Below are 26,037 nucleotides of genomic sequence, written 5' to 3'. Positions count from 1 at the left end.
TAACAAGTATAAAACTTTATACTGAAAAGAATTGCCTGCTACAAAATCTACCAATACTTTACAAATTGGTGTAACTGTTTGTACCAAAATATAAAAATAATATGTATTAAAAATAATACTAAAAAAATGTATAACATCCATTATATAAATTATCTACCCTAATAGTAATCTACTGCATGATCTAAAAAAGAAATATAAATATCTAATAAAAGTGTTCTTCTATCTAATATTAAGTAAAGGTTTGATGTATTTTTTACACCGACTGTGGTGACATTTACTTTGGATATTTCTACTGGACTCGGTTTGAAGGCAGCTATTGCAACATTGTTGTGTTCTGGATGACAGATGTTGGCGTTCTTTTACCGCTAGTTTGTTACATTTTTTGTACCATACAGTAGGCATCAGATGAGCAGATTAAAACACTCATACAAGAATGATATTTGGTTCTAATAAATGTGCAACAGCAACATTTAAAAAAGGAAAGCTGCAGCACCAAGAAAATATCAGCCTGGGTGAGGAATACGACATACAGGAACTTGAGCAGAAGAGAAAGTCTAACTATCTGGGAAGAGATGAAGGACTGGCAATACAACGAACAATACAGCTCAGTAAGAAATAGCTCAAAAGGTAAATTAATTTATTTCTAGATGTTAAGGCAATATTAGTCAACTTGCTTTTCCGTTTCTAACTTACAGTTTTGGGGTGACTGACTGTCCCAAAAAGTACTGGACCAGTTGGACACACAGAAAAAGGCTTCATGCTTATCAAATGATACATAAAAATCAGTGTATACCAATGTTATATATTCCCCAGTCGAAAGATGTGTGGGTCTCCTTGAAACTGATTACCTATATAGATTTCCAACTGTGGGACTGCATACATATCTACGGATGTCCTCAGATCCAAACATAGTGAAAAGTTTTAAACCATGAGGAAAAGTCAAAGATTACGTAGTACAGTTGTGTACACCTACCATAAATGTAGATGTTCGAGTGTATTCACTGTTGCAGTCATTACATGTGGGTAATCTGCTGGCAGGTTGCCCTCAGTCGGCCTGATTAACAAAGTCTTGGGTCCTGCGTCGGTTGCTGTCCCTTCTTCCATGACATCAGGTCGTTAGGGGTATAAAACATGCAGCCAACGCCATTACATCAGTTTTTCTTGTCCCAGATGTGTGTGTATATATATATATATATATATATATATATATATATATATATATATATATGTAAAAGGAGGGCAACCAGGACTGAAACAGTGAATACACTCTAACATCTACATTTATGGTAAGTGTACACAACTGTACCATGTTAATCGTGTTTCACTGTTGCAGCCATTACATTTGGGTAGACTCCCAAAGCTAAGGTTGGGAGGATGGATTTATACAGCATTAGGACCAGCTATAAGGCCCTGCAAAACAGCAGTGGCAAAGCCAGCTCTTGATTTAAAGAAAATTGGTAAGTGATAATGCTTGGTGAAAGGATGAACTGAACTCCAGGTAGCAGCTTCTAGAATATTCCTGGTAGGAACACCTCTGAGAAAGGCTGCTGAAGTAGATGTAGCCCTGGTGGAATGAGATCTGATCCCCTGGGGGATAGGTTTTCCATGGTGCTTATAACTGAAATGAATACAATGGCTTATCCATTTAGAAATGGTTTGCTTTGAAATAGCGTTCCCATCTGCCCCTGCAGCAAATGCTACCAGCAGTTGTTCAGATTTTATTCGAGATTTAGTCCTGTCCAAGTAGAATACGAGTCGTCTGTGTACATCCAATGAATGCAGAATCCGCTCTCCCTTGTTCTGTGGATTGGGAAAGAAAGTTGGGAAATGAATGGATTGAGAGCCACACTGGATACCACCTTATTCATGAATGATGGATTGGTCCTAAATGACACTCTGTCCGCAGGAAAGATGATGAAAGGCTCCACTGCCATAAGGGCCTGTAATTCAGATATCCTTCTAGCTGAAGTGATTGCTAAAAGGAAGGCTGTTTCCAGGAAAGACATTTTAAGTCTGCAGTTGCAGCTGGCTAGAAAGGAGGTAGAGTGAGTTTCAACAATACAAAGTTAAGGTCTCAGGGAGGGGTTGGAGCTCTCCTGGGTGGTCTCAAATTTTTGGCCCCTCTGAGATACTGCTTTAGAAGAGGATGAGAGAAGGGGGGGGAGAGTCTGTGTTGTAATGAACTGAAATGGCTGAGGCATGGAGTTTTATGGAAGAAAAAGACAGGCCCTTGTGAAGCATTTTAGTTAAGTATTGCAAAATCTGAAGTAAATTGGGCACTGCTGTGCTCATCCCTTGAGATTGATTCCAGGCACAGAATCTTTTCCATTTGTCAGCATAAGATTTTCTAGGTCTTCTCGCCTCCAAAATGGCATCCATCACAGGTTTGCTGAGGGATGCTAAGGGTGAATTTAAGTGATTAGCCAAGCTGCAAGATTCAATGTTTGGAGCTGAGGGTACAGAAATTGGTTCTTCTGCTGAGACAGTAAGGAAGGTGACTGAAGCAGGTGCCACGGAGAAATTTGTGACACACTACGCAGGAGTGGGTACCAGTGCTGGCGAGGAAAGTCTGGAGCAATCAAAATCATTTTTGGTTTGTCCTGTTTGACTTTTAGTACAACTTTGGAGAGCAAAGGCAGAGGGAGAAAGGCATAGACTGAGAAGGCTTTTCCAGCTGAAGGACAGAACATCCACTTTCCAGGCTTTTTTGTGATGAGTTCTTGTGCAAAATTTGTCCAACTGGTAGTTCTGGGGTGAGACAAAAAGATCTATGTCTGGGCTCCCCCATTTGCGTGTCAACATGTTGAAAATCCATGGTTCCAGTTTCCATTCGTGAGGGTCCATGAGATTTCTGCTTAGTTCGTCTGCCAGAACATTCTGCTTTCCTGGCAGAAATTGAGCTTGTAGTTGTACTTGGTAGCTCAAGGCCGTGTTCCACAATGCCATGGCTAGTTTTCAGAGGGGGTAGGAATGTGTACCCCCCTGCTTGTTTATGTACCACATAACCGTGGTGTTGTCCGTCTTTATCAGTAATTGTCCTGGATGAAGGTAGTCCTTGAAGGCTGTCAGTGCATTCTGTACAGCTAGCATTTCTTTTTGATTGATTTGAAGGTGCATTTGATTTGGGCTCCATTTGCCCTGACTACACTTCCCTGCCAGATGAGCCCCCCATGTACAGTCTGATGCATCTGTAGTTAGAGTTTGGGTGGCAGGGGGTGGTGTGAATGGCAGTCCCTTGTTTTGGTGGCAGGCCTCTGCCCACCATAGGAACTCTAGGCGCAGGCAAGATATGACAGGAATCATTGTTTTCAGGCTGTGACAATGTTAACTCCATAAACTTTTTAAGAACCACTGAAGTTTCCTCATATGCAGTCTTGCATGTAGAATTAGAAGAATGCATGAGGCCATGAACCCCAAGGCTTGCAGTATTTGCCTTGCAGATAGCAGGGTTTTCGTAGCCACCTGTTTGAAGTAAGTCACTAAATGAATTTCAATTTCTGGCGTAAGGAAAGCCATCTGGGCAGTTGTATTCAAGCTTGCACCCAGGAATGTAATTTTTTGAGAGGATACCCAGTTGAGATTTATTTTCGATTATGGTGTACCCTAGACAAGTTAGAAGTTTTTTTTTTACAAACGCCAGATGTTTTAGAAGAATAGCCTGGTTTTCTGCCTGAAGTAGACAATTGTCCAGGTATGGATATAATCTGAATATGTCTTTGCCTGCAAAATGCAATTACTGGAGCCAGGCACTTTGTGAATACCCTGGGCGCAGTAGACAAGCCAAAGGGCAGTGCAGAGAACTGATAATGCATGCAGCCTGCTTTGAAGCGTAGGAATCTTCTGCAAGATTCCCCGATTGGGATATGCAGGTAAGCCTCTTTTAAGTCGAGAGTTGCCAACCAAGCATCCTTGCCTAGCATAGGAGGTAACTGGTGAAGAGTCAGCATCTTGAATTTTGGAATGTCCAGAAAGGTGTTTAGAGTAGACAGGCCCAGAATTGGACGCCAGGATTTGTCTTTTCTGGGTATCAGGAAAAGTCTGGAATAGAAACCTTATCCCTTTTCCTCTTCTGGTACTAGCTGAATAGCCCCCCATGTTTAGGAGGGAAAGTACTTGTTTCTGAGCCTCTGCCCACTGATTTGGGGGCAGGTCTGACCACCCGTTTGGAGTTGGCAGCGTGTGGAAATGAAATCTGTATCCCTGGGACACTATTTAAAATCCATTTGTCCTGGGTTATAAGTTGCCAGTTTCTTGAATGAAGAGCCAGTTTTCCCCCCAAAGGGGCGGCTAAGAGACAAGTGCTTGGTAATTTCAAAGGGAAGTCATTGAGACTGTTTACCAAAGGGTGGTGCCTTGTTATTTCCAGATTTGGAAGTGGAAGCACCCTCTTGCTTAGTTCTTAAAGTCCCTTGGGACTGAAGCCTGGTGGTTTTGGAATGCCTGGGTTTGGTCGTAGTGGCTCTGGAAGGAGCTGGAAAGGACCTGTTCTTAGTAGGCCAATGCCTACTAAATCTAGGAGGTTGCACTTGTAAGAAATCTTTCACAGTTTGCATAGATTTAGCTTTATCTTCCATCTTTTTTAGAATTTCTTCCGCCTTATTGCCAAATAAGCGATCCTGCTGTAAAGGAGCATCCAAAAGTTTTGCTTTAACATGATCAGGCAGAGATTGCTCCTTAAGCCAAGCATGCCTTCTAAGCACATACCCAGTAACAGCAGCCCTGCAAGAGGCCTCTAAAGAATCAAAACCACATTGCAAAGTATGTTTTCCAACTTGTTCTGCAGAATGCAATAAATCCTGAAAATCTTTATTTTCCACACAGTCAGAAATCAACATAATTTTCTGTTTAAGCAGTCCAGTAATATGCTGTTGATATTTTAACTCATGAAATTGGCAGTTTAAAACCTTGATTGCCAGGGTTGCAGATGTGTAAACCTTCTTACCCCCATCTATCCAGCGCCTTGCAGTCTCTATCAGAAGGGGTAGGATTTTTAGCAGTAGAAGTCTTAATGCCCTTGGGCCCCTGAGAAATGGTTTGTGGGACTCAGGAACTCTGTAGTACCTGTCTGGTTTGCTAGGTGCTGGAGGCAAGGAATCAGGGGCCATACTGGATTCCGAAAACATATCATCAACAATATCTAGTACAGGAGGTATAGCCAAAGGCCTATGCTGAGGAAGAAGTAGGAAATCCCTAAGCCTCTTTTTAGATTCAGAGAAATCCTGACTTTCCCAGTGGAAATGCTCCCTTAAGTTATGTAAAGTTTCCCCAAAAGAGAATCCTAGAAGTAGGAGGAATGAAATCCTCTGCATCGGAGTCCTCATAAGTAGGTATGGACAAATTCAGATCATTAGAAGAGTCAGAAGAAACAGAGTCCTGTTCAGAAAATTCATAGTCAAATTCAATCCAAGCCTCTTGGAAGGGGGTGGGGGGTTGACTACCCCTGATTAGAGTAATTAAATCTTCAGCCATTTTAATCATTTGTTTTTTTAGACATATGGGCCTGAACATGTGCCCTGGGCGTTGGATTTTTAGACGTAGATCGAGATTTAGGCCTTAGCACTGAAGTTGGAGTCGGTTTAATATGCAAGTCTGTAGGCCTGAATACACCCTCAGAAGCCGGTGCCTGCTCAGCAGCTCCGGACCCATCCAAGGTAGAGACATAGTACAGTTTTGTACCTACCATAAATGTAGATGTTCGAGTGTCTTCACTGCTGCAGTCATTGCACTTGGGTTATCCTGCCATCAGGCGGTTACGCAGTCAGCCAGAGTTCCAAAGTCTTGGTCTGGCGTCAGTTGCTGCCGCATCCTCCCTGACGTCAGTGCGTCAGGGGTATACAAGAAGCAGCAGACGCCATTTTCTTCAGTTTTTCTTGCCCCAGATGTCAGGTGCCCCCAAAGAGATAGGCAATACATACTGCTTACAAAACATACAGTAAGGTAAAAACAAAACCTTCAGTAACCAGCAAATACACCACATAGGTAGTATAGTGTAGAAAGAAGACTCAGCTAAGAAAGAGGGGATGGTGGGTGGGTAACCAGGACTGCAGCAGTGGAGACACTCTAACATCTACATTTATGGTAGGTACAAAACTGTACTATGTTCGTGTTTCACTGCTGCAGTCATTACACTTGGGTAGAATCCCAAAGCTGAGTCAGGGTGGCTGGTTCTATAGAGGATTTGGTGTGGCTATGAGGACCTGCAGCACTGCACTGGTAAAGCCAGCTCTGGATCTAGAGTAAAGAGGCAAGTGACAATGCTTGGTAAAGGTGTGCACTGAACTCCAAGTTGCAGCTTCCAAAATGCCTTTGGTAGGTACTCCTCTAAGATAGGCAGTAGAAGTTGCAGTTGCCCTGGTGGAATGTGGTCTAACGTTAGATGGTACAGGTTTCCCATGCTGTGTGTAGCAGAACCTGATACAGTGTACTATCCACTTTGAAATGGTCTGCTTTGAAATAGCCTTTCCCTGTGATCTTGCAGCATAAGATACAAACAATTGTTCAGTTTTTCTGAAAGCTTTTGTTTTGTCCAAATAGAAGCGTAATTGCCTGTGTATGTCCAAGGAATGTAGAATTCTCTCCTCTTTATTCTGGGGATTTGGATAAAATGTTGGCAAGTGAATGGTTTGGTTAAGAGCCACACTGGATACCACCTTAGGCATAAATGAAGAGTTTGTTCTTAAGGAAACCCTGTCTTGGTGGAAAATGATGAAAGGCTCCACTGCCATTAGTGCCTGTAGTTCTGAGACTCTTTGTGCTGAGGTTATTGCCAGTAGCAGAGCAGTTTTCTATGATATATATTTTAATTCTGCTGAATTGGCTGGCTCGAAAGGAGGTAAAGTGAGTTTTTCCAAGACAAAACTGAGGTCCCAAGTTGGTGTTGGTGCTTTCCGGGGCAGTCTTATGTTTTTAGCCCCTCTGAGGTACTGCTTTAGCAATGGATGAGAGAAAATAGGAGGATCTGTGTTGTAATGAGCCGAAATGGCAGAAGCATGGATCTTAATGGATGAGAAGGATAGTCCTTTGTCCAGCATCTCAGTTAAGTATTGTAGTATCCGAGGAATGTTAGGAACAAGACGGCCAAGGCTTTGAGCCTGGTTCCAGGCACAGAATCTCTTCCACTTTTCTGAATAAGATTTCCTGGTGCTAGGCCTCCTGGCCTCCAAAATGACATCCATAACAACTTTAGACAGAGGTGTTGTCTGTTTGGCTAATGAATCTGCCATGCAAGCCAGGGATAATGTTTTGAGCTGACTGTGCAGGATCTGACTGTTTTGCTGAGTCAGAAGGTGTGGAATTTGAGGCAAAATCCAAGGTGGGCCTTGAGCTAAGTTCTTTAAGATTGAGTACCAATGCTGGCATGGCCAGTCTGGAGCAATCAGAATAATCTGTGGTTTGTCTTGTCTGGCTTTTAGGAGTACCTTTGAAAGGAGAGGCAGATGTGGGAAGGCATAAATGTTTAGGCTTTTCCAGCCGAACGAAAGAGCATCCACTTTCCATGCTTGTGTGTGATAAGTCCTTGTGCAGAATTTTTGTAGTTGGCAATTCAGTGGGGAGGCAAAGAGATCTATGTCCGGGCATCCCCATTTTTGTATTATCATGCTGAAAACTTGTGGATTTAATTTCCACTCGTGAGGATCCATGATGTTTCTGCTTAAGTCGTCTGCCAGAGTATTTTTCTTTCCTGGCAGGTTGTGCTTGCAGATGAACTTGATAAGTTATAGCTGTGCTCCACAAGGTCATGGCTTGTCTGCATAGGGGGTAAGAATGAGTGCCCCCTTGCTTGTTTATGTACCACATTACTGTGGTGTTGTCTGTCTAATAGTAATTGTCCTGGATGCAGAAGGTCCTTGAAAGCTGTTGGGGCATTTTGTACAGCAACATCTCTTTTTGACTGATGTGAAGATGCATTTGGTCTGTGGTCCATTTGCCCTGAATACATTTTCCTGCCATGTGTGCTCCCCAGGCATAATCCAAAGTATCTGTTGTTAAAGTCTGCTTGGCTGTGGGAAGAGTGAATGGCTGACCCTTGTTGAGGTGACATGCCTGTGCCCACCATCGAAACTCCTGTTGTAGGCAGGGAATTAGTGGTATTACTGTTTCCAAGCTGTGAGAGTGTTGAGTCCAAACACTTTTTAGGTACCATTGTAATTTCCTCATATGCAGTCTGGCATATGGAATTAGTAGAATGCAGGATGGCATGAATCTCAAGGCCTGCAGAATTTTTCTTGCAGGGAGGTGGGACTTTGTTGCCATCATTTCAAAATACTGAGTCAGTTGTCCTTGTTTGTCTGGCGTGAGATAAGCCATCTGGGCAGTTGTGTTTAAGCTGACACCCAGGAATATTATCTCTTGTGAGGGCACTAGTTTTGACTTCTTTTTGTTTACTGTGTACCCTAGGCAAATTAATGTTTTTACAAACGCCAGATGCTTTAGAAGAATGTCCTTGCTCTCCGCTTGAATCAGGCAGTCGTCCAGGTATGGATATATTTGAATTCCTTTTTGTCTGCAAAATGCAATTACTGGTGCCAGGCACGTTGTGAAGACCCTGGGCGCAGTAGATAATCCAAAGGGCAGTGCAGAGAATTGGTAGTACATTGAACCAGCTATGAATCTGAGGTATCTTCTGCAATTTTGTCCGATAGGGACATGCAGGTATGCCTCTTAGAGGTCCAAAGTAACAAGCCAAGCTTTCATGCCCAACATGGGAAGGAGCTGCTGTAGTGTCAACATTTTGAATTTTGGAACATCCAGGTAAGTATTTAGAGTGGGAAGGTCTAGTATGGGTCTCCAGGCTTTGTCCTTTCTGGGGACCAGGAAGAGTCTTGAGTAAAATCCTTGTCCTTGTTCCTGCTGTGGTACTTTTTGAATAGCTCTCATGTCCATGAGGGCTGTAATTTGTTTTTGTGCCTCTGCCCATTGATTGTGTGGCAGGTCTGGCATACCTTTTAGCCTTGGTAAAGTGTGAAAGTGGAACCTGTAACCTTGAGACACAATATTCAGCACCCATTTGTCTTGGGTGATTGTTTGCCAGTTTTGTGAAAAAAGTGTTAGTTTCCCACCTAAGGGAGCTACCAAAAGGGAAGAGTTTGGCATTGGAAGGGGGAAGTCATTGGGACTGTTACCTGCACGGTTGTGACTTGTCCTCACCTCCTTTTGGGGTTGATGCACCCCACTGTCGTGGTCTGTAAGAGCCTTGGGGCTGAGATCTGCCTCATGGGCATCTGCATCTGCCTCTTTGTGGCCTGTCTGACACTGGAAAGGACCAATTTTTCGTAGGCCAATTCCTGCCAAATCTTGGTGGCTGTACCTGTAAGAAATCCTTCACTGTTTGCATAGATTTTGCCTTATCCTCCATTTTCTTTAATACCTCTTCTGCCTTAACACCAAATAAAATATCTTGCTGTAAAGGAGCATCCAATAATTTTGCCTTAACAAGATCTGGTAAGGTTTGTTCCTTTAACCAAGCATGTCTTCGAATCACAGATCCTGTAACTGCTGCTCTACAAGAAGCTTCTAATGAATCAAAACCACATTGCAAAGTATGCTTTCCCACTTGTTCAGCTGCATGCAATAAATCTTGCATTTCCTTAAAATCAGGTTGTTCTGCACTTGTACTCATTTTCTGTTTTAACTGAGACAGTAAATATTGTTGATATTTAAGCATGTGAAACTGGCAGTTTAAGGCCCTTACTGCTAAAGTTGCAGAGGTGTAATCTTTCTTCCCCCATCTGTCTAATACTGTAGAATCCCTGTCAGAGGGAACAGGATTTTTAGCCGTGGAGGCCTTTACCCCTTTGGGACCCTGGGAAATAGTTTCTGGGTCAGCAGCAGGGTTTTTATAAAGAAATCTGTGAGAGTCAGGGACCCTGTAGTACCAGTCTGGCTTGACTGGACCAGGGGGTAAAGAATGGATTTAAACTGGATTCAGAGAACACATCGTCCACAATATCCAACACTGGCGAAATAGCAAGGGGCCTGTGCTGAGGCAATAAAATAAAGTCTCTGAGCCTTTTCTTGGATTCTGAGTAATCCTGGCCCTCCCAATGGAAATGCCCCCTCATGGTATGTAAAGTTTCCCCAAAAGAGTAATCCTCAGGAGGAGAGGCTGAAGGAATTGATTCTTCAGCATCAGAGTCCTCACAGGGGGGTAAGGAGTATCCCTGGTCTGAAGAGGAATCAGAATATATTGAAACTTGGTCAGAGGAATCATAGTCTGTATCCTGCCTAGGCCTTTTATCAGGAGGGGGATGGGAACCCCTGATCAGAGTAATTAAGTCTTTGGCAATTTTGAGCATCTGCTTTTTAGGCATGGAGGCCTGTCCAGATGAATACTTTACTTGCTTCTTTGTCTTTAATGTAGTTTTAGACTTGGCTGTAGATGCAATGGTAAGTTGAGAAGGTCTGAAAACACCCTCAGAAGCCGATGCCTGCTCAGCGGCTTTGGACCCATATGAAGGGTTAGTCTCCGTAGGCCCAACACCTTGAGTATCCAGAGGCCTAGGCAACTCCACGTGGGAGTCGGTCGCCCCTGAGGTCTTCCATAGCATTAACATTGCTTTCAGACAGGGCACAGACTGCACATATGCAAATATTTTATAAGCACTGAATTTGAGGTAGCTTAGGAGTAATTCTGCATTGTTGAATTAGAGGACACTGAGGGAAAGAGGGTAAGATTAATACCACTAGGATACATTATCACTACCCCAACCTGCTTTTTGTGCAATCCATCTTCTCTAATGATGATGTATCCAAATGAAAGCATTTCTTTGTTGTATATGCTTGGCTTTAACCATGTCTTGGTAAATGTGAGGCTATCATGGGTATGGCATTTGTTTCAAGCAAGGAGTGTGGTGACAGTTATACTGTGCATATTGGTGTGGAAAAGAGTTAAGTTTTTATTTGTGTTTCTACTGGTTTCAGAAAAGGTAATAGAGTTGGCATGAAAGGTGTTAGTGAGAAAAGTGTGTATGGTTGGGCCTGGATTTGGGTGGATGTCCTTAGAGAGGTGTAAAGTACATAACAGGAGTATATGGGTAAAGGTGGCTGGTAGTCTAGACTTTGGTTTGAGTTATGGGTTGGGTGTAACAGCATACGATTTTGAAAAAGTTTAATTGGGTACCGTTAACTAGATATGACCATATGGTGATGTAAGCTGGATTAGGGAAGGCATGGATTAAGACTGGATTCGGGTCACTAAATATGGTATGATAAAAGAGCATGCCCGTATCAAGAGAGTTATGATGTACAGAGAAATGATTATCATTATGATAATTAAAATGACAGGCAGGTGTAAGTGAGAGGTATGATTTGTTAGCTGGGAGTGTTGCTGAGGATAGATTTTAAATGGTGCGTGTGGTTAAAGTTGTTTAATAATAGGGATAGGTATGTGTAGTGGGTGGAGAGGTAGGAAAGAAATGTGTTGGATACAGGCAGTTAACAAGAGTGCTGTGATTGGATGACAGTAAGGTGGGTGGAGTGTGTGGATGAATAAAAGTAGGCTAAGAGGAGGTGTCAGTGGGAACTGGGTGTAGAGTGAGCCTGAACACAGAGAGGATGAACAGAGTGGGCTGAGCCCCAGGGTAAGTTTGTTTCTTTGCTGGGGAAAAACAAATTAAAAACAAAGTGAGTCACCGGAGCCAGTTTGGAATTTCCAGGTTGATACAACAATGATCTTAAGAGGGAAATGTGTATCACAGCAAAAGGTTCTCTGGTTTGATTTTCTGATGGGGTACCTTTTGTGTGGAGTCTACATGTCCTCCCTGCATTTGTGTGGATTTTTTCCAGGTGCTCTGGTTTCCTCCCACATTTCAAAGACACACAGAAGGTGACCTGGATACACAAAATTGTCCATAGTTGTGACTGCATGTGGTATGGAAGAACTGTAACATGGCTAGCCACCCAGCAGTGTGAACACTGACTTTAGATAATTGTCACTGTTGAAGTGACATCCCAACCCCATGTGCAAAAATGGCTGAAAGAGGTTGTGGGTGGATGGATGCCAGTACTACACAATCAAATGTCTTTAATTCCGTAATCTGCACAAATGATTATGTCAAGAAACTATCTTTGCTGGAGAACATATTGCTGTAAACTTAACTGGGAGGTCAGCAAAATACAGTTCTTAGCACCAAAAATCCTTTTTTTTATTTATCATTTGTTGCAGGTGCATTTTACTTGAGGGATAAAACAATTTACTGACAGAGCTCATGCAGTTACAGTGGCTAAGGTTGCCTTGCCTGTACTACTCATCTTCCTTTTGGTACAAGGTTCACAGAAAGGGGAGAAAAAAACATTTAGCATAGAGCACAAAGAGTCCTTATCTAAATGACATGCTTGCCAGCTGGGGTTGAAGTGCCCAGAAAAGTTTGCATGCAAAACATTTTAACAGAGCACATGGAGAGACTGGCAAAAGTTAATACTGGCAACTTGTAAACAGTTGGTGCAGAGAAGCAAGCAAGCACTACAGGAAAGAAAGATACAATGAAAGAGACGTGCTTTTTTTTTTAGTTCTAAGGTAGAGAAAATATTAAGATACAAACAAACATCCTAATACTGGGTGATTTAAACTACCCTGCCATTAACTGGGAAAACTACTCATGTACTAACACATTTGCCCAACAGTTCTTGGAATTCATAAATTCCAATACCCTGGATCAAGTAATCCAAATTCCCACCAAGGGCTCCCATTTCCTGGACCTGGTCATTACAAACATGGGAAATCGATGCTCCACACCAGTGGTCACCCCCTCGTTGGTTAGGTCTGACCATTAGCTAATCACCTTTGACATCCACATCTCACCCCAACCCCACCCCCTGTAAGGAAACATCCGTAAAAAACATCTCCAAGGCCAACTTCATGCTACTCAAGTCAGAAGTGACAGACTTCATGACATCCATGCAGACGGGAACTGAAAGTTCGACTGCCGAATCTTACACTAAAGCACTGTACGAGCACATCCACTCGTGCATGAATCGTGCCATCCCAAATAGAACCAAGACACTCTCCTCCAAAAAAAGGAAGCCAATCTGGTAGCTCCCTGTCAAACAAACTATACAACAAAAGGAAGAAACTGTTGCAGAAAACAGGAAAATCCCATGATGCAAAAAACTCCCTTGCCAGCCTCAGTAAGAAGCTGAGATCCCTCATAAAATCCTCCACAGCTAGTTACGAAAATAAAATTGCCAAAGATTCCAAAGAGAAAGTACAGTTTTGTACCTACCATAAATGTAGATGTTCGAGTGCTCATACAGCTGCAGTCATTACAGATGGGTTATCCTGCCATCAGGCGGGTCCTCAGTCGGCCGAATTCCAAAGTCTAGGTCCGGCGTCGGTTGTCGTTGCTTCTTCCCTGATGTCAGTGAGGGCAGGGGTATAAAAGAGGCAGCCGACGCCATTTTCTTCAGTTTTTCTTGCCCCAGATGTCAGGTGCCCCCAGAAGGAAGGCAAAACATAATATTATGCAAACATGCAATGTAGATAAATCAAAAACAGTAGTTGCAAGCAAATACACCATAAAAGAATACCCCAAATAGGTTGTATGATAAAGGTGTTTGTCATAAGGCCTGTCCTAAGAGGGGATGGAGGCAGGGTAACCTGGACTGCAGCTGTATGAGCACTCGAACATCTACATTTATGGTACATACAAAACTGTACTATGTTCATTGTGCATACAGCTGCAGTCATTACAGATGGGTAGAATCCCAAAGCTAAGTAAGGGTGGTAGGTACTAAGTGGAACTAGGAGGGGCTAGGATGCCCTGCAGGACTGCTGTGGCAAAGCCCGCTCTAGATTTAGAGTATAGTGGAAGGTGGTAGTGCTTGGAGAAAGTGTGCACTGAACTCCAAGTAGCTGCTTCCAAAATGTCCTTGGTAGGGACCCCCCTGAGGAAAGCTGCAGAGGTAGCTGTAGCCCTGGTGGAGTGGGATCTGATGTATACAGGTACAGATTTCCCATGAAATGAATAACAAAAGCGTATGCAGTGGGCTATCCATTTTGAAATTGTCTGTTTGGAAATAGCCTTTCCTTGAGCACCTGTAGCATAGGACACAAAGAGCTGCTCAGATTTCCTGAATGACTTTGTTCTGTCCAAGTAATAACGAAGTTGTCTGTGAATGTCCAAGGAATGTAGTAGTCTCTCTCCTTTGTTCTGTGGATTTGGATAAAAGGTAGGTAAATGAATAGTCTGATTCAAAGCTACACTGGATACTACCTTTGGCATGAAGGTAGGGTTGGTTCGTAAGGCAACTCTGTCCTGATGGAAAATGATGAATGGTTGCACAGCCATGAGGGCCTGTAGCTCCGAAACCCTGCGTGCTGAGGTAATAGCCAGAAGGAAGGCTGTTTTCCATGACAAGTATTGTAGCTCTGTTGAAGAAGCCGGCTCAAAGGGAGGCAGGGTCAGCTTTTCCAATATGAAGTTGAGGTCCCAAGCTGGGACTGGTGGTTTCCGTGGGGTTTTATATTTTTTGCCCCTCTGAGGAACTGCCTTAATAGAGGATGTGAGAATAAAGGAGGATCTGTATTGTAATGTGCAGAAATGGCTGAAGCGTGGATCTTGATGGAGGAGAAGGAAAGGCCACTGTTTAACATCTCAGCTAGGTACTGTAAAATTTGAGGTATATTTATTACCCAAGGATTCTGGCCCTTTTCTTGATTCCAGGAACAAAATTGTTTCCATTTGGCGGAGTAGGTTTTTCTAGTAGAGGGTCTTCTGGCCTCCAAGATGACATCCTGCACCTCCTTGGAGAGGAGAGTCTGTTGGGAAATTAAGGTATTCTCCATGCAGCTAGATTTAAGGTTTTGAGCTGGCTGTGAAGGGTTTTGTAGTTGTGCTGGGACAACAGAAGAGGAACTAGAGGTAGGCTCCATGGTGGTGAGTGTGACAGGCTCTTTAGAAGAGGATACCAGTGCTGTCGTGGCCAGTCTGGAGCAATGAGAATCATTTGTGGCCTCTCTGCTCTGGCTTTTAATAGAACTTTGGTCAGTAGAGGAAGAGGCGGGAAGGCATAGACTGTCAATGTTGTCCAATTGAAAGAGTGCGTCCACTTTCCAGGCCTGTGGATGATTGGTCCTTGAACAGAATTTTTTCAACTGGTAATTTCTGTGGGTAGCAAATAGATCTATGTCTGGCTGTCCCCATGCCTGAGTTATCTTTGAGAAGACTTGAGGATGCAACTTCCATTCGTGTGGGTCTGTCATGTTTCTGCTTAAGTTGTCCGCCAGTGTGTTTTCCTTCCCTGGCAGGGATTGTGCCTGTAGTTGAATTTGTAATTTCAGAGCTGTGTTCCACAGAGTCATGGCTTGCCTGCACAGGGGGTATGAATGAGTTCCCCCCTGTTTGTTTATGTACCACATGACTGTGGTGTTGTCTGTCCTTATCAATAGCTGGCCTGGATGCAGTAGGTCCTTGAAGGTCATAAGAGCATTTTGCACGGCTAGCATCTCATTTTGGTTGATGTGCAGGTGCTACTCTTTTTGGGACCATTTTCCCTGAATGCACTGATCTGCCATGTGTGCTCCCCAGGCGTAGTCTGAGGCGTCCGTTGTGATGATTTGAGTTGCTTGAGGTAAACAGAAAGGGAGACCTGTGTTTCTTTGGCATGCTTGAGCCCACCACAAAAATTCCTTTTGAAGGCATGAAATGAGTGGTATAATTGTTTCCAAGCTGTGGCTGTGTTGAGACCATAAGTTTTTTAGGTACCATTGTAGTTTCCTCATATGCAGCTTTGCACATGGTATCAGTAGGATGCAAGATGCCATGAATCCCAGAGCCTGCAGGACTTTCCTTGCAGTTAGTCTGATTAAAGTTGCCATTTTGTTGAAGTATTGAGACAGTTGCCCTTGTTTGTCTGGCGTGAGGTAGGCCATCTGGGTGGTTGTATTTAAGCTGGCACCCAGGAAAATTATCTGTTGAGAAGGTATTAGTTTTGATTTCTTTTGTTCACTGTGTATCCCAGGTAGTTTAACAGTTTTATTACAAACGCCAGATGCTGCAATAGAATGTCCTTGCTGTCCGCTTGGATCAAGCAGTCGTCCAGATATGGGTAGATTTGTATTCCTTGTTGTCTGCAGAAGGCAATTACTGATGCCAGGCATTTCAGAAACACTCTGGGCGCAGTAGACAAGCCAAAGGGCAATGCAGAGAATTGGTAATGGGTTGAACCTGCAAGAAATCTGAGGTATCTTCTGCAATCTTGTCTGATAGGGACATGCAGGTATGCCTCCTTGAGGTCCAACGTTACCAGCCAAGACTCCTTGCCCAGCATGGGAAGAAGCTGCTGTAATGTGAGCATCTTGAATTTTGGTACCTGTAGATATGTGTTTAGGATGGATAGGTCTAAGATGGGTCTCCAATCTTTGTCCTTCCTTGGTACCAGAAATAGTCTGGAATAAAAACCTTAACCTTGTTCTTTTGCAGGTACCTTTTGAATTGCTTTCATATCCATGAGAGCGGAAATTTGTCTTTGTGCCTCTGCCCATTGATTTTGTGGCAGGTTTGGCAAGCCTCTCATTTTTGGAAGGGTGTGAAAGTGGAACCTGTAGCCTCTGTCTATAATGTCCAGAATCCATTTGTCTTTTGTAACAATGTGCCAGTTTTTTGAAAATAATGCCAGTTTTCCACCCAAAGGTGCTGCCATTATAGCTTTGTTTGGCAGGCATAGGGGGAAGTCATTGTGTATGTTTTCTAAATGACTGTGGTCTATCTTCTCCACCTCTTGGGGTTGGTGCTTGCCACTGTCTAGCTCTGTAAGATCGTTGAGGTTGTCCTCTACCCCTTGGGCGTCTGTATCTGCCCCTTTGAGGTCTGTCCGTGGCTGGAAAGGACCAATTTTTTGAAGGCCAGTTTCTGCTGAAGTGTGGAGGTTGCACCTGCAAGAAATCTTTAACTGTTTGCATAGATTTCGCTTTTTCATCCATTTTCTTTAGTACCTCCTCAGCTTTAACACTGAACAATACATCTTTTTGAAGTGGTGCATCTAATAACTTTGCTTTGACATATGGTTTGCTGTTTGAGCCAAGCATGTCTACGTAAGACAGACCCTGTGACAGCAGCTCTACATGAGGCCTCTAAAGCATCAAAACCACACTGCAAGGTATGTTTACCCACTTGCTCTGCTCCATGCAACAAATACTGCAACTCTTTCAAATCTGGTTGTTCTGTTTGTGTCATTTTGCTTTTCAGCTGGGATAACAAAAACTGTTGGTACTTTTAACATACGAAATTGACAGTTTAATGCCCTCATGGTTAAAGTGGCTGATGTATACACCCTTTCCCCCCACCTTTCTAATGCTCTGGGAATCTCCCTCTGAAGGTAAAGGGTTTTTAGCAGTAGAAGCCTTTATCCTCTTGGGACCCTGTGAAATTGTTTCTGGGTCAGCAGTATGGCTTTTATAAAGGAACTGGTGAGAATCAGGAACCCGGTAATACCTGTCTGGTTTAACAGGGGCTGGAGGTAAAGAATCTGGATTAAGACTGGCTTCTGCGTACACATCATCCAAAATATCTAAAACAGGAGGGATAGCCAGGGGCCTATGCTGGGGGAGCAGTAGAAATTCCCTGAGCCTTTTCTTGGAATCTGAGTAATCTTGGCCTTCCCAGTGGAAGTGCTCCCTCAATGTATGCAGGGTTTCCCCAAAAGAGTAGTCTTTAGGGGGGGAGACTGAGGGAATAGACTCCTCAGCATCAGAGTCTTCAAAGGGGAATAGGCATAATCCTGGTCCTCAGAATGGTCTGAGGTAATAGAAGCCTGGTCTGAGGAAGGGTAGTCTTCCTCCAATCTGGGTCTTTTGTCAGAGGGGGGTTGAGAACCCCTGATGAGAGTTATCAAATCCTCAGCCATTTTAAGCATCTGTTTTTTAGGCATGGGGCCTTGAGAGGAGGTCTGAGGGCCCTGTTTTTTAGTTTTGATGGTAGCTTTAGATTTAGTGAAGGCTTTAATAGAGAAGGTGGTAGGCCTGAAGACGCCTTCAGAAATGGCAGGCCTCACTAAATTTTCGGTTTCCTCGCCAAGAGTGGCGTCGGTATCTGCAGTGGGAATGGAGACAGAGGAGCCTGCGACCTCGGGTACTGAAGACACCGGTAAAATAGTTTTATCGGTAGTCAGGGGCTGCGTAGGCGCCTCGCTGAGAACCAGTAGTCTGCCTAAGCGTGGTCTCAGTACTCGGTGCGGACCTCAGATGTCAGTCCTTGTCTTTGCGTCTTTTTCCTAAAATTGGCGTCGGTGTATCCGATGAAATGATATAATTACATTTTTTGCCAAAATAATGAAGGGCGAACTCCGCCCGGCGCTTAATAGTGCGCTTGTTGAACCTAGCACAAAAACGGCAGGCCGAGACGTCGTGGTCTGGCCCTAAGCAAGGTATACAGAAAGAGTGAAAATCCTTATGCGGTATTTGCTTCCCACAAGAAATGCAATTATTAATTTTGTCCGACATCGGTCTGAGGCAAGAAAAGTTTCCCCAACGTGGTACTTAGCTTTAAAGACGACTTCGGCTGAAATACTGTTTGTAAATCTCAGGAGCTGGCCCTCCAGCACTTGCGAACTGCTTCTGCCTCGGGCACCGCGCGGCAAGAAAGACTGGAGAAAATGGCATCAGCTGCCTTTTATACCCCTGCCGCACTGACGTCAGGGAAGAAGCGACAACCGACGCCGGACCTAGACTTTGGAATTCGGCCGACCGAGGACCCGCCTGAAGGCAGGATAACCCATCTGTAATGACTGCAGCTGTATGCACGATGAACATCCACAAGGCATTCTACAGCTGTCTCAAGAATCTAAATGGCAATGCTCAGCTCTGCTCTGAGCTACAACAGAATGGCATTAAATATACTGATCCCAAGGACATTATCAATATCCTGGCAGATCGATTTAGTGCCAACGTCACCCCCCTCTCATCCCCTAAAGGGCCCATCTCAATACCGAAAGATTGCCAAATTCCGGTAATTACGGCCACACAGCTAAAAAACGCACTCTCCAAAGCTAAGAATACAGCATCCATGGGACCAGACAACATCCCGGGCTGTGTACTACATGAACTACAAAATGAACTGGCACGTCACCTAAGTGTTATGTTTAATCATAGCCTCACCTCAGGCTTCGTGCCCACTGAGTGACGCACAGCTACAGTTATCCCACTCCATAAGGGGGGAATCCACCTTGGATCCTGGGGACTACCGTCCCATCAGTCTGACGAGCCTGATCTGCAAAGTCATGGAACGTATTATCATGGAACTTATAAACAAAGACATTAGCAACCTTCAAACACTGGACCCCACCCAGTTTGGGTTAGTGAAGGGCCGATCGCGTCTCCTGAACCTGCTCAACTTCTTCGAATCAGTCTCCAGAGCCGTGGATGAGGGTAAGGTGGTCCACACAGCCTATCTGGACCTTGCCAAGGCCTACGACACCATCCTTCACTCTGGAATCATAGATAAACTTAATAAGCTGGGCATAAATCCCTACGTCACTCGATGGGTTGCCAACTGGCTTACTGACAGAACTCACATTGCAAAAGTAGCAGACTCCAAATCTAGCTCCAGACAAGTGGAGTACCTCAGGATTCAGTCCTGGGACCGCTCTTGTTTGGCATCTACTTCTCTGAAGTACAGGCCAACACTAAGGGACTCTGGCTAACAAAGTTTGCAGATGACTGCAAACTGGGAGCTATTATTGACTCTCCAAATGATGTGGATATTCTACAAAAGGGCCTTACAAAAACAGATGCTTGGTGCCAGAGCCATGGGCTCAAGCTCAATGCCAAGAAGTGTATAGTTAGCCCTTTGGGAGAAAAACATGTACTCATGAATTACCACAGAGGTGGCAGTACACTAAATACTGAAAGTGTGATAAGAGACTTAGGAACACAGGTGGACAGTGGCTTCACGTTCGATAACCACATCGCCACAACAGTCAGGAAATCCTTTTATGTGGCACACTCATTATTAAGGGCTTTTCATCCAGAAAAAAAGGTCATTGTCCCACTGTACTCATCTCTCATTAGACCAATCATAAAGTACAATGCCCCATTTGTGATGTACCTCACAAAACATCTGCAATAACTGGAAAGGCCACAGAAACACCTCACTAAAAGAATCACACATCTAAAGCAGATGCCTTATGCTGACCGACTAAAAAACTTCAGCTATACTCGCATATCATCTACTCAGAGGCGATCTCTGCTTAACATACAAGGCCATGCATGTCAAACCCAGAGCTGTTGTACATGCTACACTTAAAGAAATCCCAATCCATCAGAGCCACATGCTCCAAGGACCTAAACCTTGTCATCACAATGAACAAAACATGCTGGAGGGATAGGTTCCTCACCCAGAGACTCCCCATACTCTGGAATATACTGCCCATACATGTCAAGCAGAGCGCCTCCTTGGCACCCTTCAAAAGGAACCTTGACTGGATGGGAGATGAGAAATTTACCCCGGGGATCACGTCAGTCGCCCTGCTAGACAGGGGTCCAGGGAAGTATATATTGTGGGAAGAAATAGCCAGGGAATTGTTATAGCTAGGCTTGTACAGGCCCTAGGGCCGATAGCCTAGTACCACCCTATGAATATATGAATAAGAGGCAGTCAGCTGAAAACTCCTCAAAGTCAGATGGGATCTTCCACAAGCTCTGAAAAATCAATGGGATGTGTGAAAATATTACACTTTGTATTAATAAAAAAGTACTGCCCTTGTGGAAAATGTAATGATTTCCCCACTATACAAAGAAGGCAAGGACCCCAAGCTAGCCTCTTCTTACCATCTCATAGCAATACAGAATTACGACTACAAATTATGTCCATATTGGCATCAAGGATAAACAGATTATTACTGCAGTTAATATCACTTTATCAGGCAGCCTTCATAAAAGGGAGGCAAACAGCAGATCATTTAATAAGAATTTTAGTGATTATCCAAGACGCCTGTAAAACAAGTTATCGTAGCAAATAATATTCCTAGATGCAGAGAAAGCATTCAAAAGAGTGAAATGGAAATTTTTATTTAAGGTTTTAAAGTAATGAATATCCCCTCTCGACTGGGCAGATATACCAAGGAACAGCAGCTCAAGTTAAAGTTAGGGCTTGCCTCGCAGATTTTTCATTACAAGGTGCACTAGGCAGGGCTGTGCACCATCTCCCACTGCTTTCCACATTATTCCTTAACCCATCAGAACTAGTAAGGAATTCCCAAATAAGAGGTTATAAAAGGAGAGATCAGTCCCTAACATTACCTTTATTTGCAGACCACATTAACTTAACCCTATCTATAAGTTCTCACAAAGCTTAGACCTGTTCAAACAATCAGGATACAAAATTAACACTGCTGAAAAGTAAGCAATGGACATAAATATAAAAGTAATACCAGACCTAAAACAATACCTAGACATGTGGGACTATAATGAGATTGGGTACTTTGGGTATGGTTAGCAAGGAGTGAAGAAGTTAGGAAAAGCTATGTGACATTAATGCAAAAAGATACAAAATAATCAATTATGAAAACTATTAAACCTAGACCAAAGTGTTCAAGCACTGTACTGCCACATATTACAGCACGTATGATCAGGCTGGCATCCACTATCTAAAAAGGCATGAGGAAATTAGAGAAGTGGATGAAATTTTACACAGAAGGATAAGAAACCTAAAGTAGTATGGGAAAAAAATATGTTCCTCAAGGAGATGGGAGGAATGGCAGTACCACACATTAGGTATTACACAGTAAAACCCAAACAATGGCATTCTATATTCAATATCGATATAATGCTGATCAGGCAAAATGGAAAGATATAATAAAAGACCAGGAAATTAAAGAAAAGCATATTACAGCTTACATAGGAAAATAATTAAAAAAGGTAGAGCTATCTTGCAAAAAGTCAGCCAGGAAATGAAAGTTATTCAATACCAAATGATCACAAATGTGGAAACGGAATATTCTCTCGATTAGCTCAACTAAAAACAGATGGAAAGACAAGTTGCTTCAAAGAAAAAAAAAAAACACTCGGGGGAGGGGGGGGATAAGGTACTAGCATGCCCTGATAAACCAAGGAAAGATAAAAAGTTGGGAAGTAGAAAAGTGGGAACACACCCTTCAACTAGTAAACCTGTTAAAATATGGTGGCCTAACTCAAGAATTAAAAAAAGACAAGTTGATGTACCCACATAGCAGGGTGATTGGTCTATAATTAAAGTGGGGATAAAGTTGAGAGGAGGAGGTCTGGCATAGACCAGAGTAATAGCCTGAGCCTCGTTAATTCAGAAAAATGGCATAGCAGACAAAGAGAGAGGCTTGGGAGCAATTCCTAGAGATAAAAACAATTCTATTCCAGAATTTTCTTGTTACGACTATGTTTAAGTTTGTATCCAAGACTAGGTGGTTTAGAATCTTTGGTGGAAGTTATCAAAAATTTTTCTATACCCCCAGCTGACTTGCCAAAATATTCCCTAGAGCTAACCCTCATTGCTGGAGATGTCAACAACATGAAAGGAGAACATGGAAGCACAATTTTTTTGGAGTACTCAAGCTTTCAATGGGTTTAAGGCCAATGTGCAGGTCCTCCTAAGACAACACGAGAAATGAAATTCATCTAACATATTTGTTCTTTACTGATACTCAGAATGACTCGTTATTTAATCAACTTTTAAAGAATTCAATTTGAGACTTGAAATTAAAAGCCAAACAAAAGTAACAACTAGAATAAGGAAAAGCTAGGCTCCTCTGACCATTCAGAAAAGTACAGTTGTGTAAAATCTTACCATAACAGTAGATGTCCTCTTCACTGTTGCAGTACTCTTTACAATAGGGATCACCTTGCCAAGGGTAGCCCAGTGTCTGACCAGTATACCAAAGCCTTTAGGTTGCAATGGGTATGCCATATGTCACACGTATGCTCCCTGTGCACAGCATAGGGTATAAACGTGATGTTGAATATACCATCCTCAAAACTAAAAGGCCCAGTAGGAATGACAGTCCAAGGACTCTAGATGGTAACCAGCACATCCAGAAGGAAAAGGACCAGGGGGAGGAGGGAGGAAGCAAATACTGAAACACTGAAGAGAAAGGCATCTAATGCTATGGTAAGATTTTACCCAACAGTACTAAAGTTGTTGCAGTAATGCTTACAATAGAGAGAGTGCAATTGCTCAGGAAGAAATTAGTGAGGAAAAAGGGCCAACAGAGCCTTCTAAGAAGCCATGGAGAATGGCCCTGGCAAAGCTGGCTCTAGAAATCACATCCAGCTTATAGTGCTTGGTAAAGGTATGCACAGGAGTCCAAGTAGCTGCCCCAAGAATAGAATTAGTAACCAAAGCCTTAAAAAAAGCACCAGAAGACACAGCCCTAGTAGAATGAGCCCTAACAGCAGAATGAAGGCTATTCTGATGAAAAGAGCAAAGAGAAATGACTTTAGATATCCAAGAAGAAATGGTTTCCTTGGAAACAGCCAAACCTGAAGACATAGGATGAAAAAAAACAAAAGCTGTTCAGATTTACAAAAAGCTTTAATCTTACCCAAATAATATCAGAGCTGTCTATCCAAATCCAAGGTGTGCAAAACCTTCTCACTAGCAGACTGCTCAGAAGGAAAAAAAAGTGGGTAAACAGACTGATTAAGAAACAACTCATTAACCACATTAGGCATAAAAGGAGGATTATTACAAAGGGACACCCTTGTCTTTATGGAAAACTAAAAAAGGAGAAGCAGCCATAAGGGCTTGCAGCTCAGACAATAGTCTGGCAGAAGTAAGGGCCAAAAGAACAGTCTTCAAAGAACAATGCTGTAGAGAAGCTGAAGCAGCAGGCATAAATGGAGCCCAAGTCAAATTTTCTAAAACAAAATTAAGGTCTCAGGCTTCTGGGAGGCTTAATGTGAAGGAGACCTTTAAGAAACTGTTTGGTTTCAAATCTAGATGACAAAGAGGGAGTCAAAGGCAGACTAGCAGAAATAGCTGAGAGGTGGGCCTTAACAGAAGAATACGCCAACCCAGCATTCAGCAATTCACACAAACAGAGAATCAAAGGAACATCTACAGTAAGTCGATACAGGTTACAAGAAAGACACCAAACAGAAAATCTCTTCCATTTAGACAAATAACATTTTCTAGTCTGTTTCCTGGCCTACTGCAGGACCCGAAGCACATCCTCAGAAAAAATGTGTCTGACAGGAATCAAAACCCTATCACTCACAATTTCAGTTGAAGAGTGGACAGGTGGGGGATGTACGAGAGACCCCTCTTTTGTGTTAGTAAGTCCACTGTATGAGGTAACTTGTGATGACTGCCCTTGGCTAAATGCAGAAAGTACAGTTGTGTACACTTACCATAAATGTAGATGTTAGCGTGCGTAATCACTGTTGCAGTCACCACATTTGGTTATCCCTGCCAGGGTAGCTCACGGCCGACCCGAATACCAGAGGCTTAGTATTTCTGCGTTGTTTGCTGTCACTTCAGGACAATAAAGTAAGACAGCAGATGCCATTACATCAGTTTTGCTTGCCCTAACCTGTCAGGAGCCCCTAAGTAGGAGCCAGGCTCTGGTGGAAGAACCCCACCAGTAGAAAGTAAATGCCAATATGTCCCTCATAAGGAAACAGAAGAAAAAAGGAGGATGGAGGGAGGGGAAACCTGGACTGCAACAGTGAATGCACTAAACATCTACATTTATGTGTACACAACTGTACTATGATCTTCGTGTTTCACTGCTGCAGTCATCACATTTGGGTTGATTCCCAAAGCTGAGGAAATGGGTGGAGGCAGTCAAGGAAACTAGGTGCTGGCTAGGATGCCCTGCAAGACTGCAGAGGCAAACCCTGCCCTGTATTTGGAGAAGAGAGGCAGGTGGTAATGTTTGGTAAAAGTGTGAACAGATATCCAAGGTGGCAAACTCCAGGATGCCCCTGGTGGGGACTCTTCTGAGGAAAGCTGCAGAGGTGGAAGCTCCTCTGGTGGAGTGAGTCCTGACCCCCTTGGGGGGAGGCTTTCAGTGTTGTTTATAGCAGAAATGGATGCAGTGTGCTATCCATTTGGAAATGGTTTGTTTGGAGATGGCTTTACCTTCTGCCCCTGTAGCAAAGCTAACCAGCAAATGATCAGATTTTCTGAAGGATTTAGTCCTGTCTAGATAGAATCTGAGCTGTCTGTTTCCCCCTTGCTCCGGGGATTAGGAAAAAGGGTAGGCAAATGAATGTATTGATTGAGAGCCACACTGGACACCACCTTGGGCATGTAGGATGGGTTAGCCCTGAGGGATACCCTGTCAACATGTTAGATGAAGGGTTCCACAGCCATGACTGCTTGCAGCTCGGAGACTCTTCTGGCTGAAGTGATTGCCAGAAGGAAAGTGGTCTTCCAGGAGAGAAAATTTAGCTCTGCAGAAGAAGCTGGTTCGAAGGGAGTCAGGGTGAGCTTTTCCAACACAAAGTTAAGGTCCCAAGCTGGGGTTGGTGCTAGTAGCTAGTTCCTCTTAGGAACAGTTTGATCAAGGGGTGTGAGAAAAGGGGCTACTCAGTGGAAAAATGAGCAGAGATAGAAGCATGAATTTTAATAGAGGAAAAAGAGAGGCCACTGTGTAGTAGGTCAGGCCAAGTAATCCAGGATGAGAGGGAGGGAGGGAAGGCTGAGCCATATTGGCTCCCTTAGCCTGAATCCATGTGCAGAACCTTTTCCATTTGTCAGCGTAAGACTTTCTAGTGCTAGGGCGTCTGCCCTCATGTACAACATCTAGAACCTGTTTACTGAGGTTGGCAGATTGATCGGGGGTTAAGGAATAAGCCAAGCTGCCAAACTTGACTGTCTGCAATTGGGGATGGATGAATTCCCCTTCCCTCTGGGTCAGGAGGTTTGGAATCTGAGGAAGATGCCATGGTGGCAGTGGGACAGGCTGCGCAGCAAGGGGTACCAGTGCTGGTTAGGCCAGTCTGGAGCTATAAGAATTGTCCTTGGTTTTTCCTCCATTATTTTGAGCAGTACCCTGGGGATGAGAGGTAGTAGAGGAAAGGCATAAACCGATAGTCTGACCCAGGGGAAGGACAGGGCATCCACTTTC

The 26,037-nt window shown here is 43.5% G+C and overlaps 1 protein-coding gene across 1 annotated transcript in view; it reads right to left on the bottom strand.

The window, feature by feature from the left end:
* TBL2 (transducin beta like 2) overlaps nucleotides 1-26,037 on the bottom strand; it is a 648,257-nt gene that overhangs the window by 450,940 nt on the left and 171,280 nt on the right. The window lies entirely within an intron of this gene.

This window comes from Protopterus annectens, chromosome 13.part0 (assembly GCF_019279795.1).
Source record: "Protopterus annectens isolate FY-2018-M chromosome 13.part0, PAN1.0, whole genome shotgun sequence".
NCBI lineage: Eukaryota > Metazoa > Chordata > Ceratodontiformes > Protopteridae > Protopterus > Protopterus annectens.
Note: the sequence above shows the minus strand (reverse complement) of the source record. Positions and strands in the feature narration are given on the sequence as shown.